The sequence below is a fragment of the Emydura macquarii genome, unplaced genomic scaffold (genome assembly GCF_026122565.2).
Source record: "Emydura macquarii macquarii isolate MOO-44397 ecotype Brisbane River unplaced genomic scaffold, CSIRO-AGI_Emac_v2 contig_75, whole genome shotgun sequence".
Taxonomy (NCBI): Eukaryota; Metazoa; Chordata; order Testudines; family Chelidae; genus Emydura; species Emydura macquarii.
Window position 1 is genome coordinate 965445 of NW_027130212.1, and position 17862 is coordinate 983306.

The following is a 17862-nucleotide window of genomic DNA, read 5'->3' on the forward strand; positions in this document are numbered from 1 at the left end:
TTTGAGACGAGGCACAAAACTCACTTAGTAATGGAACCAACCCAAACGCATGCAAATGAGATCTTTGTCACATCACACCATCATGTATTTTGTATTTATGTGTATTGAGAACTCTCTCTCATTCAGCTTTTGGAAACCTTTCTTTTCTTTCTGATGATTTCCTGATGCTGCAGGTTTTGCAGATGGCTAAAACCAGTGTTTATTTCTTAATTCCATTTCAACACTGTCAAGAAATTGACCTTTAAAAGATCCTTCATTTTTCGTCTAATTTTACCAAGATAAGTATCTACATATGTTTCTGTTTCAGTTAAAGTGAAACCTAGAAAAAGTAGTATGCTGCCCTTTTCTTTGTCATATCACATTTAAACAGAACAAACAAAACAACACCACCATTATGTTAAAAGTATGTTCAGATGAAAGTCAAACACTCAAATTAGAAAATATCAGTATTAAAATTGTCTGTGTAACTTTAATTCTCCCCCTTGTCTGCATACATTATGATATGATCTTTAATTACATGATCACATACTATTTTTTTTCCCACAGGACCCCTGCCTCATTGAGTACAAAGGAAGGAGTATGCCCTACTAAATGGATATTTATTCTATATTTTTCATCTTTCTTTTTCAATATTTATTTTTATGCTCATGTCAAGTTTCAAAGTTCTTCTGTTGACAATGCCACACTTTTCTACCTAACAGAGAAACAAAAGAAACGGATGAACTTTGAAAGCTGGCATGTAAATAGGAGTATGAAGAGTATAGGACGACATTCACAACTAAGATTTTAGCAGAGCGTTATGTAGCTCCAAACCTTTTGTGACATCAAAACTCAAAACCCTTTACTGACTTAGCAACACTGATTCTATGGGAGGAGGGGAAACTATAGAGCAATTTCTGGAGCAATAATATAGTTTTGTAAAATCAGAAAATGCTTTTATACCATCAGAGAATTCAAAAATAGCTGATGTGATTTTGCATAGATAATTGAATACATACATAATTTCAAAACATGAATAATTGTTTTTTTTTAAAATTCATAGTTGGACAGACACTAGCATGGTAACTTTATCTTGAAATTTATCCTGACTTATCAATGTCAGCAAATGAAACCAAAACCAGTATTTCTGAAAAAAGCACCTAAAATCAGACTCCTAAAAGAATATTTAGACACCTAAATCAGAGACTTGATTTTTCAAAAGAGTTGAGTACCCAGCATCTCTTACCATATCTATTGGGAACTGTTGGATGCTCAACACTTCTGAAAATAAGACAGGAGTTTAAATATAGTTTAAATAACTTTTAAACTTTAAGCTCCTACTTGTGTGCAAACTTTGTCTATAGAGCTATACATGAAAACTTAATAAAATGATCCCTATCAGATGACCACTCTCATAAGACCAAAACCAAGAAGTTTAATATTAAAAGACAAATAATGTAGCTGACAAATTTATGCCAGTTGCATTGGTCAGCTGCTATACTTTGTCTCCCAGTGAAATAATTATCTTAATTATAATACCTCTTTATTACACTCAGAATGCTTAGTTTCCATGGGTGTTGTTATAAACTGGATGCAATGGAAGGGTATTTAATTGATTGCAGTGAGGGGTGAGAAACAAAGGAAGGTGATTGGGGTCTACTTAAATCATGGAGAAATCACACATTTTGAGTGGGTTGGTCACAGCATAAATAGTAAATTTTGTGGACGTGTACCTGCAAAAAATTTCCCTGCAGTGTTTCTCAAACTGGGGTCCCCAGCCCAAAAGAGGGTTGCAAGCCTATTGTAGAGTGGGGGGTCACAGTATTGCCTTCTTTACTTCATGGCCCTAACAAAATAATAAGGAGTTTTGCAATTGACTTCAACAGGGACAGGATTTTGTCCATTAATTTTAAAAGAATTCATAACAAATGGCAGAAGTGATATTTACTTATAGAAATTATAATAATTTAGCACTACAAGTACCTTTATTTTGTTCAGCATAATGTCTGTCACAGTATTTCCTGTGGAGAGCAAGTATGTAATAATGAAAAGTTAATTTCAACTGAGAATAAGTTTTCAAAAAATCAATCTTTTCTGTATTCTTGGAATGAATACAAGGATCAGATAATTCCAGCAAAGATAAGCAGGTGTTCATTTTCCTATAACATTCTCACATTGGTATTCTCCACTTGTAGAAATGTCATCTGGCTAACATTTAAATTTTGCATGAATGTCTCCAAATGATGCCAACAAATGTTAGCAATCTTATTACTGCATCTGAGGGTTTCAAACAAGCCACATGAGACTGAAGGGTATTCCAAAGAGGCTTTACTGTGTGACAATGAAAGCACATTTTCTTCCTTTCAGCACCTTATTGTAGATTCATTATTTTTCCCCTACCCATATTACGTTGTCAAAGGCTTTTGAAGTGTGATAAAAGGAGCATTGACTAGAAATGTTGTAGGTTCAGGAAAGTGGAAGTGGAAGGATATCCCTTACCCATCACTGAGGATAAGATAGTTTATGAAACTGTACATTTTTTGTTTTTGTTGCTAGAAATGTTATATAGTTAGTGTGTGTAATGTAAATTTTCTAAGAGCAACACAACTGTGGACCTTGTAAGGAGGACTAGACTAAGACCTTTGAATGAAAGTTGTTAGTCACATTGATTTATACAAACAATGCAGATGGGCACAGTATAAGAAGATGAATTAAAATGAATAGATTAGAGAGTTTCTTGATCATCCTATCCCTAGCTAAAAGCTGACCTCTGGAACTAACAAAGGAAAATAAGTGTGAGTATGCTGGGCTTAAGATGATTCCTCCCAAAATAAACAAAAAGGTAACTAATGGGAATTAGGACAGAGGGCTCTCTTCCATGTGCCCCTTTCCCTAAGGACAGGCTACCTAGAGGTCAGACAACTCTCCCTTCAATGTTGGGGCCTTTCAATGAAGTTGTTATGAGTCTAGACTGTAGGAAAATCCATGTGCTGTCATGTTTAGTGAGAGGGACAGGTATAGAACAGGAAGCCATAAACCATGGGAATCTGCAGGAGCTTTTCCTTCTAGCTGTTTAAATCTCTGGAGTGTAGGATTTTGTTGTGTTTTTCATTCAAGCCTTTTGCATGATCTGAAGTCTGCATTTACTTTAGACTCACATCATTCCATAGGTTTCATTTATAAATGGAATCTTTATTTTATATACTTTGTTTTGTTCCACTCTTGACACAAACTAATACAAAATGGAGCGAACAACCAACTAAGGCTACTTCTGCACTACAAGCCAGATGTGTGATTCCCGGCTTGCATAGATATACTTGCACTAGCTCTCATTTGAGTTAGTATGCTAAAAAAAAAAAAGTAGTATATTCACAGTAGCTTGGGAAGTGGGGCAGGTAGCTCGTGCTACCTCTTCCAAGTGCAAACCCACCTGAACCCTGTGGATACACTCTTAGGGTCACTAGCCTGTGCTGCCACTACCCATGTTACTATGGCTACAACACTATTTTTAGAGTGATAGCTCAGATGAGAGCTAGTGCAAGTATGTATATATGAGCTAGGAGTCACACTCCAAGTTCCAAGTGTACACCCTAAACAGTAAGCCACAAATCCAATAGGATGTGCCAGATGGGTCAAAGAAGAAGTGCATGTAAAAATGAAGACACATTTGATGACAAGAAGGGGAGAAATAGAAGAGATCAGATGAGTATTAGCCAGGGAAGACCATGGGTTATGCTGAATGCAGCCTTGAAATGTATTGGACATTCTCTGTATGTATGTATCATAAGGAGTATTGCTGTAAACAGAAGAGAGAAAAGGAAAACAAAGCAAAGTAAACTGGCATAACCTCTGTTTATGGGCCTGTTAGCAAGATTTCTGTCAAGTGTGATTATACTGTGAAAAGTAAATGTGAAGAACGGGACTGAAATTATTATTCATTTTAGCACAGTTGAAATTAGGGCCCCATTGTGCTAAGTGCGGTACAAGCACATATGCCCTGAAGAGTTTACAATCTGCATGGACAAGACTGACAAAGCATGGGAGAAAGATATTATCATCACCAATTTATAGTGGGGATTTGGCAGATTAAGAGACTTGACCAAGGTTATATAGTAAATCTGAGACAACAGTCAGAATTAAATGCAGATCTTCTGAGTCACAGGCTAGGAACTTAACCCCAAGACCTGCCTGCTTCTCTAAATTACAGTTTATAATTAAGATGGGCTATTCACCCCACACTTGCCCAGAAAGAGTTAATGTTGTCTAAGAAGGGGGTCAATTAACCAGACAGGCCACAGCTAAGGGGAATCAAGTGGCTTAAGTAATCCCGACTAAATGAGGGAGCCTAAATGTTCTAGGCTGGGTTTATAAAGGCAGGAACCTGATAGCAGAGAGAGGCCGGAAATCACTCCCTAGCAAAATAGAGGTGCATTTGGGGCTACAGAAGAAAGTAGCCTACAGTTACTCTCAGGCAGGAGGCAGTTGTGAGGCAGACAGCCCAGAGAGTGGGAGAGAGCTAGAAGGTAAGGTAAAGTAAGAAAAGGGCTTGGGGAAAGGGAGCAAGGTCCCAGAGGGAATAGTTCTTGACAAATGGTTTGAGGGATCTTGAGCTGGAACCCAGCTATATAACTATACGCATAGTTGGGATTATGTTTTCCAATGTGCATGACTTTGAATTTATCAACACTGAATTTCATCTGCCATTTTGTTGCCCAGTCACCCAATTTTGTGAGATCCCTTTGAAACTCTTCACAGTCTCCTTTGGACTTTACTATCTTCAATAGTTTTATATCATCTGCAAATGTTGCCTCCTCCCTGTTAACCCCTTTTTCAAGATAATTTATGAATATTTTGAACAGTACTGGTTCCAGTACAGACCCCTGGGGGACAGCACTATTTACCTCTCTCCATTCTGAAAACTGACTTTTTATTCCTATCCTTTATTTCCTATTTTTTAACCAATTACTGATCTAGGAGAGGAACTTCCCTCTTATCCCATGAGCGCTTACTTTGCTTAAGAGCCTTTCGTGAGAGACCTTGTCAAAAGCTTTCTGAAAATGACCATACTGGGTCTAAATACAGTATATCCACTGTCCACATGCTTTTTGACCCCCCTCAAATAATTCTAGTATATTAGTGAAACATGATTTCCCTTTACAAAAACCATGTTGACTCTTCTCCAACAAATCATGTTCATCTAGGTACTGAATTAAATTTTCAGAGGCCAAGTAAAAACTAACAAGATGTGTAAATGCTGTCAAAAAACTGAGGGAGGGGGGAATTTCCAAATTTGAAAGTTGTTTTGTTTCAGAGGGCTTTCTTTCTTTCTTTAAAAAGGCCATTTTTTATGGGGAGAGGGAGAGAGAAACTAAAAAACTTATTTAAAAAATTGATCAGATATAATTAATATAAATAACTCATGGTGCTAGACTGTGACTTGGAGTGCATTGATGAACAAAGGAATAATGGAATGGAAGTGTTTATTCATAAACTAAGAGGGACTACTTGGACTAGAGTCTGGGCACATTGGAGTAAGCAGATACTGCATGACTGCTTGCTTCCTCCCTAAACCACGTGGACCAGAGTGTCTGGTGCTGGAGGAGGAGTTGTTTTGTGACTATCTACTTTTAGCCAATCAAGACAGAGATACAGCTAGGGACAGTCAGTACCTGAATACTTTCCCAAAATGGTAAAGGAACCCTTTTCACAAGGTCAGTAGTTCCTTGAGATGCGTGGTTGTGCTAACTAATCCATGTTCAATGCTCTCATATCCTTTCGCTATTTCTCCCATGAGGCCATCCCAGTCAGCAAGTCTGTTTTTTCCTGAAGTACATTTAAATGTTGCACAATGCTACCTTGTGGATCGTGCAAGTATCTAACAAGAAGTAGGATAGAGAGAGACATGGAGACTGATAGATTTTATGGGTTGTCTGAGTAAGCTACTGAATCTGATTTAATCTGTGATCTGGTTGTAATTGTTAAATAAAAGCATTTAGCTGAAATCTGACCCCCTCCATCTTCAAGAATACCTGGGTGTGAAATTTTTTGACCAAATTTTTTTTCAGTGAAAAATGCAGATTTGGGTTGAACAAAACATTTTGCAAATTTGCTTCAAATTCACTGAATAGTTTTGGGAGGAGGAGGGGGTTAAGAAACATTTCATTTTGTCATTTTAAATTTTAAATGTTCTGATTTTTTTTTAATTAAAAAATTACTTATTTTGAAATTTCCTTCAATGTTTTATTTTAAAATAAATTAATTAAAAATGTTCCAAATTGAAACAAAATGTTTCTTTCTACTTAAATTATTTTTTCAACTTTTAGATTCATTGAAAGTTTTGGTTTTTTTTTTTTGTATTTTTGTTTTTCTCCAACTGTCAACAAACAAAAGAAAAAAAAACAGTTGTTATAGACTTTAAGGCCAGAAGGGACCATCATGATAAATTAAGTTTGACCTCCGACATACTGCAGACCACAGAAACTCACCCATCTACTTGTATAACCACTGGCTGAGTTACTGAAGTTATCAAATCTTGATTTAAAGATTTCAAGTTACAGAAAATCCACCATTTACTCTAGCTTAAACCAGCAAATGACCCATGACCCATGCTACAGAGGACAGTCAAAAAGACCCCAAATAACAAATACAAAAATAAGGTTCTCGGATATCAGCCTTGGGGAAAATTCCTTCCTGATCCCAAATATAGCTTTGACCCTGAGCCTGCGGGCAAGACCCATGAGCCAGACACTTGGGAAATAATTCTCTGTTGTAGCTCAGAGCCCTTTCTGTCTAGTGTCTCATCTCCAGCCACTGGGGATATTTGCTAATAGCTGATGTGTCTGGGCCATGTGCCATTTGATAGGTAACCTCATCACACCATCCCCTCCATAAACTTCTTAGACTCAGTCCTGAAACAAGTTAGGTTTTTTGCCCCCACTCACAGAGCTCTGCTCAAGAATACTACATTAGCTATGCAAACTAGCAGACCTAGTCACTGCTTTTAAATGGACTATTCAGTCAATTTTGTATCCTAACTATTCAGCACAAATCTTCAATTTCACTAAATTTCTGAACTTGTAGGTCTGTCTTAACATAAGTAATTGGACATGAGTGAGGCTTTCTTTTTGTCTTCCTGTGTCCCAAAAATAAAATGCCCACAGATAATTTAATATAAGAGTATTTCATAACACTTCCATTAGCTAAGACTTTTTATCATTGCCCTGAAAATGTAAAATAAGTTGGCAGAACAGTCTGGATTTCACCTAAGTCAATAGATTTTAAAAGTAGTGTCACCCATACTAACAGAACAAGTCCAGTCCACTTTGAAAGTCTGCATGAGATTTAAAATGCTAATTTGTCTGTTTTTATGAACATTCACTGAATAGATGACTTTTTCAAACACTGTCCTAATAATTTATGAACCTTAAATATTATGTGATTCTAGGTAGAAATGTTGCAGATGGATAAAGAGGTTTTTTTGTTTTCTTCAGATATGCTTACTGGAACATGCAGGTTCATCACTATGTTTTAATGCCAGATCCAACACCCTGTATGCTCAGACTGTCAAATTCCACACATGAATATTTTGTAGTTCACTTGAGCTTACACATTTGGACAAAACACCGTTATATTAGTACAAATATATTACATGAAATTACATTTAGATTGTAAGCTTTGGAAGGCTTATCTATTATTATGCATATGCACAGTACCCATCACACTGGGACTCCATCTCAACTGGACCATCTAGGTACTTCTGTAGTACAAAATTGTAACATTTCATATTTGTTCAGCCTTCCAAAATTTCCTTTAGGTTATGTGTCTTGCTTCTGAAAGCTATCATAACTGAGAAAATGGAAGATTTTTATTAATGTTCACACATTTTTAAAGAAAAATATTTCTATAGAAAAGGGGGTTAGATCCTTAGTTGATGGAAACTGGTGTGGCACAGTTGACAGAGCTAATCTGATTTATACCAGCTGATGATCTGGCCCAGCCTGTTTATCAAAATAAGAGATATGAATGCACGCATAATATTAGATAAGCTACATGGAGTATTATCCATACATACATTTACATACCTACAATGCTTAATTATAGGCAGTATAATAACTGACAAAATAATCAAATGTAGAAATATCTTTGAATGTTTGCTAGTTTTCTTTTTTTGTAGCAAATGTTCCAGTTGACCTGTCAGCTATATTGTATTTACAATATATAGAGATTTAATTTAACAATATAAAGTTGCAAAGTGACTAGATGGCTTTGTTGAACGGTAATTATATAAGGGACTTTCATTCATAAGTCACTAGTCACAATCTATCCTGTGTGAGTAATGATCAAATGTTACCATCTGAGGGCCTGACCCTGCAATGGGAGCCACCCAAAGATATACTGAAATCAATGGGATTCCATCTGGGGCAGTGATCTGTTTCAATGGATCCATTGGTAAACTTGGAGCCAGAGTCTGCTTAGCAGTGTACAGCAGTGCTCAGCAGTGTACAGAGTACAGTGTACAGAGTACAGAGTTAATGATCTCAGTCCAGTTCCTAACTGATATATGTCCGTGTCTCACAACTTGGCACTAGTTTTTCTTTTCTGGCAGCCTTTGTAAAAATATCAAGGATTAAATAAACTACCTTAATTGATGGTGGTCTCTCCAGAACAGGATTGTATCATGTTGACAAAATAATCTGGAGAAGCTTGAACTGCTTATGCTGTCTCTTTACGTGACCTGCTTACAGGGGGTTGAGAGTCTCAATTTATCATTTAACAAACACTAAATGTATTTTCTTTTCATCCTGGGTCCCTCCTAAAATGCCTGAATGACATTATACCAGACATGGATAAATACTGAAACCCCAGAGAGATCACCTGCCCCCTCATCCCCAGCTGTACAGATGTTGTTTTAAGAAAAATAGAGGAGGGACGGTATTTCTGAGCCAGGAAACAAGTGTACACATTTGACTACTTGCTGCTTGTTATCTTGGAAATTTTATCTATGGACTTCAGTTAATCTCTCTCTAACCATGCCACACTGGAGATTTCATGTAAAGAAAGTGTTCACTGAGCAAATTGTTCTATTTTTTTTTTTTGAGTGCGGCATAAATGTATTTTAAAGAAATCATTCTTTGTGCTTTTTAAATTACTGGGGAGGGATAGGGGGAGATGTGTCCTAACATCTTGTGTTCTGGTACCCGTTCCTCAGAGTTGACAATGCAGTGGGAAATGTAAGTTCTGATTTTCTGAAAAGCAGAAAACTGAACATTGACTGATTTTGTTTGTTTCCTGGCTTGCGTACTATGTTTGTTCTGTTTTTTCCTCTTACGGTATCAGTGTGGATTGAAATCAAAACATCTTTGAATCCCTATTGCTCAAAGTTTTTTATATTCAGACTAAATTGTCAATTGGAGCCTCACTGGACAATAATCAACAAATAAAAGCTTTACTCCATCTTTGCATTCCAAAGCACTTTTTAACTTGAGCAGAAAAATAGAAAATAAAGTACTATTGATTTTCTCATCCTTTTTGCCATGTATATTGGCTAATTTTTCTTAGATTGTGCATGTCCCAGTGGGAAGGTTTAAATATTTGCCTTTTCATTTTTTCGCAATCATTTGTCTGACTGTTTCATAATCTACTACACTGGGCAAACAGTAGACACTCCCCTGGAAAAAAATGCCACTTGATGAGTTCTCTAATCTGATTCAGGCCATTTCATGAACAGAACAAACATCAGGTAAGAGGAATTTAAAAGATCAAGTTAAAAATGAAAATTAGGGATGGCTTGGCCACTGATAGGAGAGTTCATGGGCCTCATTCTCAGTTACTCTGCCATTGGAGGGGGTGAGGAGCAGAAGTAGCTGTAAGCATCCTTACAGTCTTGGAGGATGAAAAAGAATTTAAAAATAATATTTTAGCCACCACAGAGCTAAATGATGATTTTATTTGTGTTTGCCAAGTCAAATGACAAAATCAATTACTTAATTAATTATGGAACAACTTGGACTTTTTACAAAAAGTCCTTAACATCTTCTCTGTTTTAATGATAAATTAGGAGGCTGAACGATTCAGATAATTAATAGATGAAAACAAAACAACTGAAATACCTACTTTACTTTGAGTTTCTGGTCAGGTCTTTTATATAGAGAAATTTCTTTCTAAGTGAGAAAAAAATCTTAGAAATCAGGGCAAAATCCTGTTTACTCATGTGAATAGTCTCAATTACTTTAGCAGAACTCCTTGTGTGTGTAAAACTAATAGGATTTGGCTCAAAAGTTGTCAAAGGCTTCAGAATCAATTAGTCCCCACATGAGATCACTGACACACTAGATAAATTAAGGACTACATTCTTCAAATAGGGTTCTGAGTTGATAAAGCAATGGTAATGTAATAATAACATAAACTTTTGCATTTCTATATATTAACTTCCACTTGAAGGTCTTCAAGTATTTGATGACTCAGCCAGGGTTGTAAATGATTCATAGATTCTAAGGCCAGTAAGGACCACTGTGGTGATCTAGTTTGATGTCTTGGTTAACTCAGGCCACAAAACTTCCCCACAATAATTCCTAAAGCATATCTTTTAGAAAAGCATCTAATCACTTTTAAAATAGCCACTGAAGGAGAATCCACCACAGCCCTTGGTAAAGAGTTCCAACTGTTAACTACTCTCTCTGTTAATAATGTACACCTTATTTCCATTCTGAATTTGTCTAGCTTCATCTTCCAGCCATTTAATCATGTTATATCTTTTCTCTGCCAGAATTAAGAGCCTATTATCAAATATTTATTCCACATGTAGATACTTATAGACTGTAATCAAGCCACTCCTTAACCTTCTCTTTGTTAAGCTGAATAGATTGGCCTTCTCCTTTCTATCACTATAGGACATGTTTTCTAATCTTGTAGTCATTTTCATGCCTCTTCTCCGAACCACTCCAATTTATCCACATCTTTCTTGAATTCTGGGCATCAGAAATGCTCACAGTATTTTTAGTGGTTTCACCAGTGTCACATACAAAGATAAAGTAACCTCTCTACTTCTATTCAAGATTCCCCTGTTTATTCATCCAAGGTTCAGATTAGCCAATTTGGCCAAAGTGTTGCATTTGGAACTCGTGTTCAGCTGATTATCTACTATAACCCTCTAATCTTTTTCAGAATCACTGATTCCCTACATTCTTTGTTCCTAGATGTATACATTTAGCAGTATTAAAATGCAAATTGTTTGCTTGCACCTAGTTTACCAAGCAATCCAGATTGCTCTATATCGATGACCTGTCCTCTTCATTATTTGCCACTCCCCCAGTTTGTGTGTCCTTTCTGTCCAGACTTTATCAATAATGTTTTTTTCCAGGTCACTGATACAAAAATGTTAAATTATATATGGCCAAAAGCAGCTCACAACAGTACCCTTCTAGATTGATTATTGATTATTCTCCGTTTACAATTATATTTTGAGACCTGTCAGTTACCTGTCTTGTAATCTGTTTAATGTGTGCCATATTACTACTATATCATTCTAAATATTTTTAATCAAAATTTCATGTGGAACCAAGTCAAATGCTCACTGAAGTCTAAGTGTGTTATATCAACAATCTGACCTTCATCAACCAAACTTGTAATGTCATTTTAAAAAAAAACAAGTCTGACAGGATCTATTTTCTACAAATCCATGATGATTGGCATCAATTCTATTACCCTCCTTTAATTCCTTATTAATCAAGTCCTGTATCAGTGCTCCATTATCTTGCCCAGGATTGACCTTAGGCTTACAGGCCTATAATTACCTGAGTCATCCCATTTACCCTTTTTAAAATTTGGCAGAACTTTATTTTTCTAGAACTTCCCCAGTTCTTCAAGACTGAAGATCAACATTAATGGTCCAGCAGGCCAGCTCTTTTAAAACTCTTGGATACAAGATATCTGGACTTGCTAAAATGTCTACCATTAATATTTTCTATTTAACACCTTCAAGAGATGTTTATTTAGTGCCTAACAGATTGGGTAAAACAAATAATAAATTAAGAATATTAAGAATATTCATTTTAAATATATTTTTTCATAAATAGGAACTGCACTAAAATTACCATTCAATAGGTGTATGATTTGTAAATAAAAAATAACTCACACAAACAAAATAATGTTCCTCCCAGAACAGTTATCCTAGATTCCTCCATCAATACTGGTCACTTATACAGAGTGACAGAGGTGCTCTTTTTCTAACTTCACCAGAGTTGTTACCCTAATTCCTGATTTCAAAGCTACAAATAACTTATAAAATAGATCACATTTAGCTGACTAGGTTTAAATATTCATTGACTCTAGGAGAAGTGTTTTTTTCTTAATGAAATTACTGTTCGGTGCCTCATAGTCATTGTCTTATTTCTTGTGCCTTATATTCAGTGGTCTATTTTTTTATGATACTTTGTGGGTTTGGTGTGTCTGAAAGCTCTCAAGACAATGAAAGATGATTAGGACAATGATGCTAATATTTCATACTTATATATAAAACAATAATTAAACTTGAATATAAACACAGAAGATTTAAAGAGCGTGTCATATGAAATACTGAGGCCTGGTCTACAGCTAAAACTTAGGTCAACTACCTACATTGACCAGGGCTGTGAATAAATTCATGTCCTCTGAGACGCAATTAAATTAATCTAACCCCCACTGTAGATGTTGAGAGAAGACTTCTTCGATCGATCTAGCTACTACCTCTCGAGGAGGTGGATTTACTATGTTGGTGGAAAACCCCCTTCTGTCTGTGTAATAATTGTCTGCGCTAAGCGGCGAAGCTTGCAACATTGCAGATGTGCTGCTGAGATGCATTTGATACAATAAAAAAATAATCCTTCTTAGGTATCAAAATGACTGGCTAGAATTATTACTCAGGTAGAATTAATAATAATATAAAAATTAATATGATTAGTAAACAATTATAACACTTAAGTAGCACTTTGAAAATATGAATTAATCCTATCAACATTGAACATATTCTCAGTTACTGCTACAGCAAAGGTTTAATTTCCCTTTGAACTCTTTGGGAAATGTTGTTTCACTGGTCTTAAATTGTATGCTAATTACCATGGCAAATGTCTGACAGCATTATAAGTAGGGGCTACTGAAGATAGTGATTTGTGGGCATATATCATCTTTCTATCATGAAATTCTGCATAGAATGGTGACCTGTAAAATCTTCTCAATTGCCTAAAGGCCAGATTTTGACTTTCTGATCCCAGTGGAATAACTGATAGAATAAGTTGTCAGAACACAAGTAAGGGTGTCATTAACTGGTCCTTGGATAATTAAATAATGCTTCTCAGGGCTTTTGTTGGGAATGCTGTAAATCCTGAGGGTATCTTATTGATTTATATGAGGAAATTTGGTTAGGCCAGTGACCTTCACACATCTGTGACTTTTATAAATCTATGGGGAGTGACTATTTAAGAAAATAATGTACTTTTTGTTATTCCTTTGACAGATTGACCAAAATACTGGTAAGATCACTTTCTCTATTGCCTACCACTAGAGTTCAATAAAAAGACACAAGGAAAGACAGAGTTTTAAGCTGCTAGTTGCCTCAAGATGTTTCTGCAAAAGGGAGGGTGGGATTTATGTGAAAATAATAAGAAAGTAGAAGAGGGAGAGATAAGTCACCTGGACAAATAACGATAAAAAGTCTGACCCGTAACTCATTGGTGGCTTAACATGATAAAACCATTGTCCCATAAGGTTTGCAGATGATATCTACAAATGTGGCTGTTTGGTAATGTATTTTGGGAGAATCCGAAGTTCAAAACTGCATCCTTCATCATGTAAAGTTTGCTTTCATAGAATCATAGAAGATTAGGGTTGGAAGGAACTTCAGGAGGTCATCTAGTCCAATCCCCTGCTCAAAGGAGGACCAACCCCAACTAAATCATCCCAACCAGGCCTTTGTCAAGCCAGGCCTTAAAAACTTCTAAGGAAGGAGATTCCAACACCTCCCTAGGTAACCCATTCCAGTTCTTCACCACCCTCTTAGTGGAAAAAGTTTTTCATAATATCCAACCTAGACCTCCCCCACTGCAACTTGAGACCATTTCTTCTAGTTCTGTCATCTACTACATAGTTTCTCAACCTGTGGTATGTGTACTCCCGGGGGTACGCAAGACACAGGCAGGGGGTACGTGGCAAAAAACCCAGTGAAGGGAGGCAAACATCAGCCGCCGACTTCTGGGGAAGCCAGATGGCAGCCACCCGTTCCCAGCTCCCAGCTGGGAGGCAGGCGGCAGCTGCTGGCTTCTGGGAGAGGCCAGTGATGGCAGCCGCCATCTTCCTGCCCAGTCCCACCTCCTAGCTGGGAGGTAGGCAGTAGCTGTCCCAGTCCTGGGAAGCTGGGCAGCAGCTGCCGGCTTTTTGGGACACCGAGCAGCAGCTGTTGGCTTGGGCAGCAGCCGCTTGCTTTTTTGGAAGCTGGGCAGCAACCGCCCACGTCCCACCTGGTCCCAGGTCCCAGGTGGGAGCCCAGCGGCAGCCTTCTGCGCCCTGCGAGCTGGGTTTGCAGCTGGGTGGCTGCCACCCGTGCCCTGACTCTGAGCCGAGACACAGCCTCCTGCGCCCTGGATTGAAGATGGGCAGCAGCCGCCTGGCGCCTTCTGACATCCCCGGGTCCTAGCCTGTGTGGAAGCCTCCTCTGCCCCAGCTCGGAGCAGGTGGCAGTTTCCCACCTCCCGGGCTGGCAGCCAGGCAGCAGCTGCCTACAACTTGCCCAGGTGGCAGCTCCCCTCCCCGGCTCAATGCCTGGTGCCCAGAAAGCCAGGCGGAGAGCCCAGCAGCTTGCCCAGTCCTGCAGCTGGGCTCTGCCGGCAGGCCTACTTGTCAATTTCATTGCTCTAGTTGTGCAGTGAAACTGACAACTATGACAGCCCCAGATTTTACCAGTATAAAAATGTTGAGGGACCCACACAGTGTGATTTGCCTCAGGCCTGTACCCCCTGAGGGACGCCCATGGGGAGTGCTGCTATCCACTCTGGTGGGCCGCTAGAGTCTGTTCATACCTCACAAGTTCCCACCTGTGAGAGGAGAACACCACATGACCCCGCCATCAGGCCATAGTGATTGGCTGGCGTTGACCCTTGCTCCTATATGGAGGAAGGGGAGGAGAAAGGAAGGAAGAAACAGCAGGGCGTTTATGATCTGCCACAGCCACACAGCATTGCAGAACTCAGAATTCTCTGGCTTTATGAGAAATACAGTCATCCAGCGGTAAAGGGGGAAAAGATTGTATTTCTCAGAGTGGAAAATTGAGTGTTAGGGTACTTATTAAATTTTTCAGAAGTTAGGGGGTACTTGCTACTTAACAGATTGAGAAACACCGATCTACTACCACAGAGAACAGTCTAGCTCCATCTTCTTGGAAAGACCTTTCTGCGGTGGGAGGGCCCAAAATTGGACACCATACTGATTTCTCCCAATATACTCTTAAAGTACCATAACATACCCTTGCTTCTGCGCATTAGCCTCATAAGAACCTATGATGCAGAGAACAGACATAAACTGTATAGCTCAGATGTGAGTTTGAGCTTTCCCATAAGTCAAACTGTGGATCCACAGTTTTGGTTCAGGGCTGTCACTTTAAATAACAGTTTAATATTTAATATTTTAAAATATGAAAATAAATGCAAATGATGTATTAAAATATATTCATTGGTAACTAAAGATGCATAGGGATGTAGCTGGCTGTATTAAGAAAAATCAACTTTTAAAACAGATTGAACAACTTCCCAAATGCTTTGTATAGCAAGCCAATTTGCAACTACCTCTCTAAGGTAGGAAATGAGAAATTTTGAGGCCAATTGAACACTAAATTCTCCAAATATATCACAATTACAGAAACATCTGTGCTAAATAACGTAGTAGAAATCCGCATTAAAAACACTTTATATGTATTTATCTCTGAGTTCTTAAAGGCCCTGAAGGAGCTACTCTAATCTCTTATGTAAATAATGCACATTTAACTATATGAAGGCTTTTGCATTCTGGGGAACAGATGTATATCAAAATAGCCCTGTGGAGCTGTTGATTGAATCTATTATTATCTACAGATATTTCTTTTTAAGGATGGATTTTGAGTAAAGAGAGGATATTAAGTGAATGAGACACAATACATTGTTATCAGACACTGGAACTGTATACATTTCGGTACCCATTGTTTTCTGCCCATTTTGCCTCAGAACTGAGCATTATTTTCTGATCCCCAATTGTGGAAAAAATAACCATAGAGTCTTAACAATAGTCTCAATATGTGATGAGTAGGTGAATGAGGACATGGGTTCATATCCTTGGCTCATGTATATTGTCATAGTTCCATTGAAGTAAAGAGAATTATGCCTATTTACAACAGCTGATATTCTGTCCCAGTGCAGTCTAGGAGATTGCACAGCATGCAGAACATAGACAGGAGGGGCCCATTGACTTCAGTGAGAGCTGAACCTATGACTCTGAAGGCAATTTTGGCCTCAGTTTCTTGAAACTAGAAAATATCATAAATATTTTCAGGAACATAAACATTACAGTTTTCTCTGTACAAACATTAGTAGGATGAGGAGTAAAATATACTAGTCAATTTAAAATCCAAGTGAAGATAGGACCTGATGTGTGTTAGTACAACCAGTGCCTATAAATGTGTGAGTATCGTCTCAAAGTAAATGATAATTCTTTTGAAATCTGATTGTTAAAACCAAATGTGTGTTACCCAAATCTTTGCAAAGTCACTTACACTAGGGAAAAATGGGTGCAGAACAGGACTGTTTGACAAGAAAATGTCCATTTCAACAAAATTCTTCAGTGAAAAACATTAAAATGATTTGAAATCAAAATGGAGTGTTTCATTTTGACTTTCTTTCATTTCATTCCAATTTTAATGTTTCATTTTGAATTTTAATTATTTTTAAACTTTGTAAACTTGTAATTTTTAATATATTATGTTGTTAACAATATACAGGATATTTAATATTATATTTATTTTATAACATTTTGACATTGCCAATGTGAACTGTTTTGATCAGGTCAATTAATGTTTCTGAACTGAAATATTTTAAAATTTCTGTTTTGCAAAATATTTCAAGACGTTAATTTTTTTTACTGATTTCCAACCAGCTCTCCTCATAGTGGGAGGTGGGGGAAGGTTTGCTTTTATTTTAAAGCGGTTGAAAGAGCAGTTTGGTTCATACACTTTTTAAAGAATACTGTAGCTGAGATTCATTTATGGAGCATAATGGATGCTGCCATCAGCATCAACTGAACTCCAGAGAAGCCTTGGCTTTCTCAATCTAAAGATTCCATACTGGCCAAAAAAAAAAAAAAAAAAAAAAAAAAGGCTCTCTTACAGATTGACAGAAAATTAATTGGAAAATGCTCTTCCTCATCCATCTTTTTTTTATCAGACTAATAGTGTTATGTGTAATAGGATGGAAAGACTAGGTTAGATGAAAGGGAATACTAGATATTTAGTACAAAGGTAGAAATAAAATGACATGTCCATTAGTAATAAGACCTTTTGCAATTAATTGTAAATATGTGCATGAATGATTATTCTCATTCCCAAATGTATATGATTGGTCTATTTGGCAGCAGAATGGATGGGGTTTAGCAAACTATTGTTCAGTATGGCTTTCAGACAGAAGCAGAAGGAACAGTGGGGGCTAGTGGATAGGACACTGGAGTGAGAATTAGGAGCTTGTCTACATGAGGACATCCAGGAAAATTAATCTAGTTAACTAAAGGTCTGAATTTGAAGTTGATTAGTTAAACCCCATTAAATCCCTGAGTGAACACTGTTATTCAGAAGTTAAGTGTCCTTACATTGGTTCAGTTTAATTCTCTTTGAAAAGG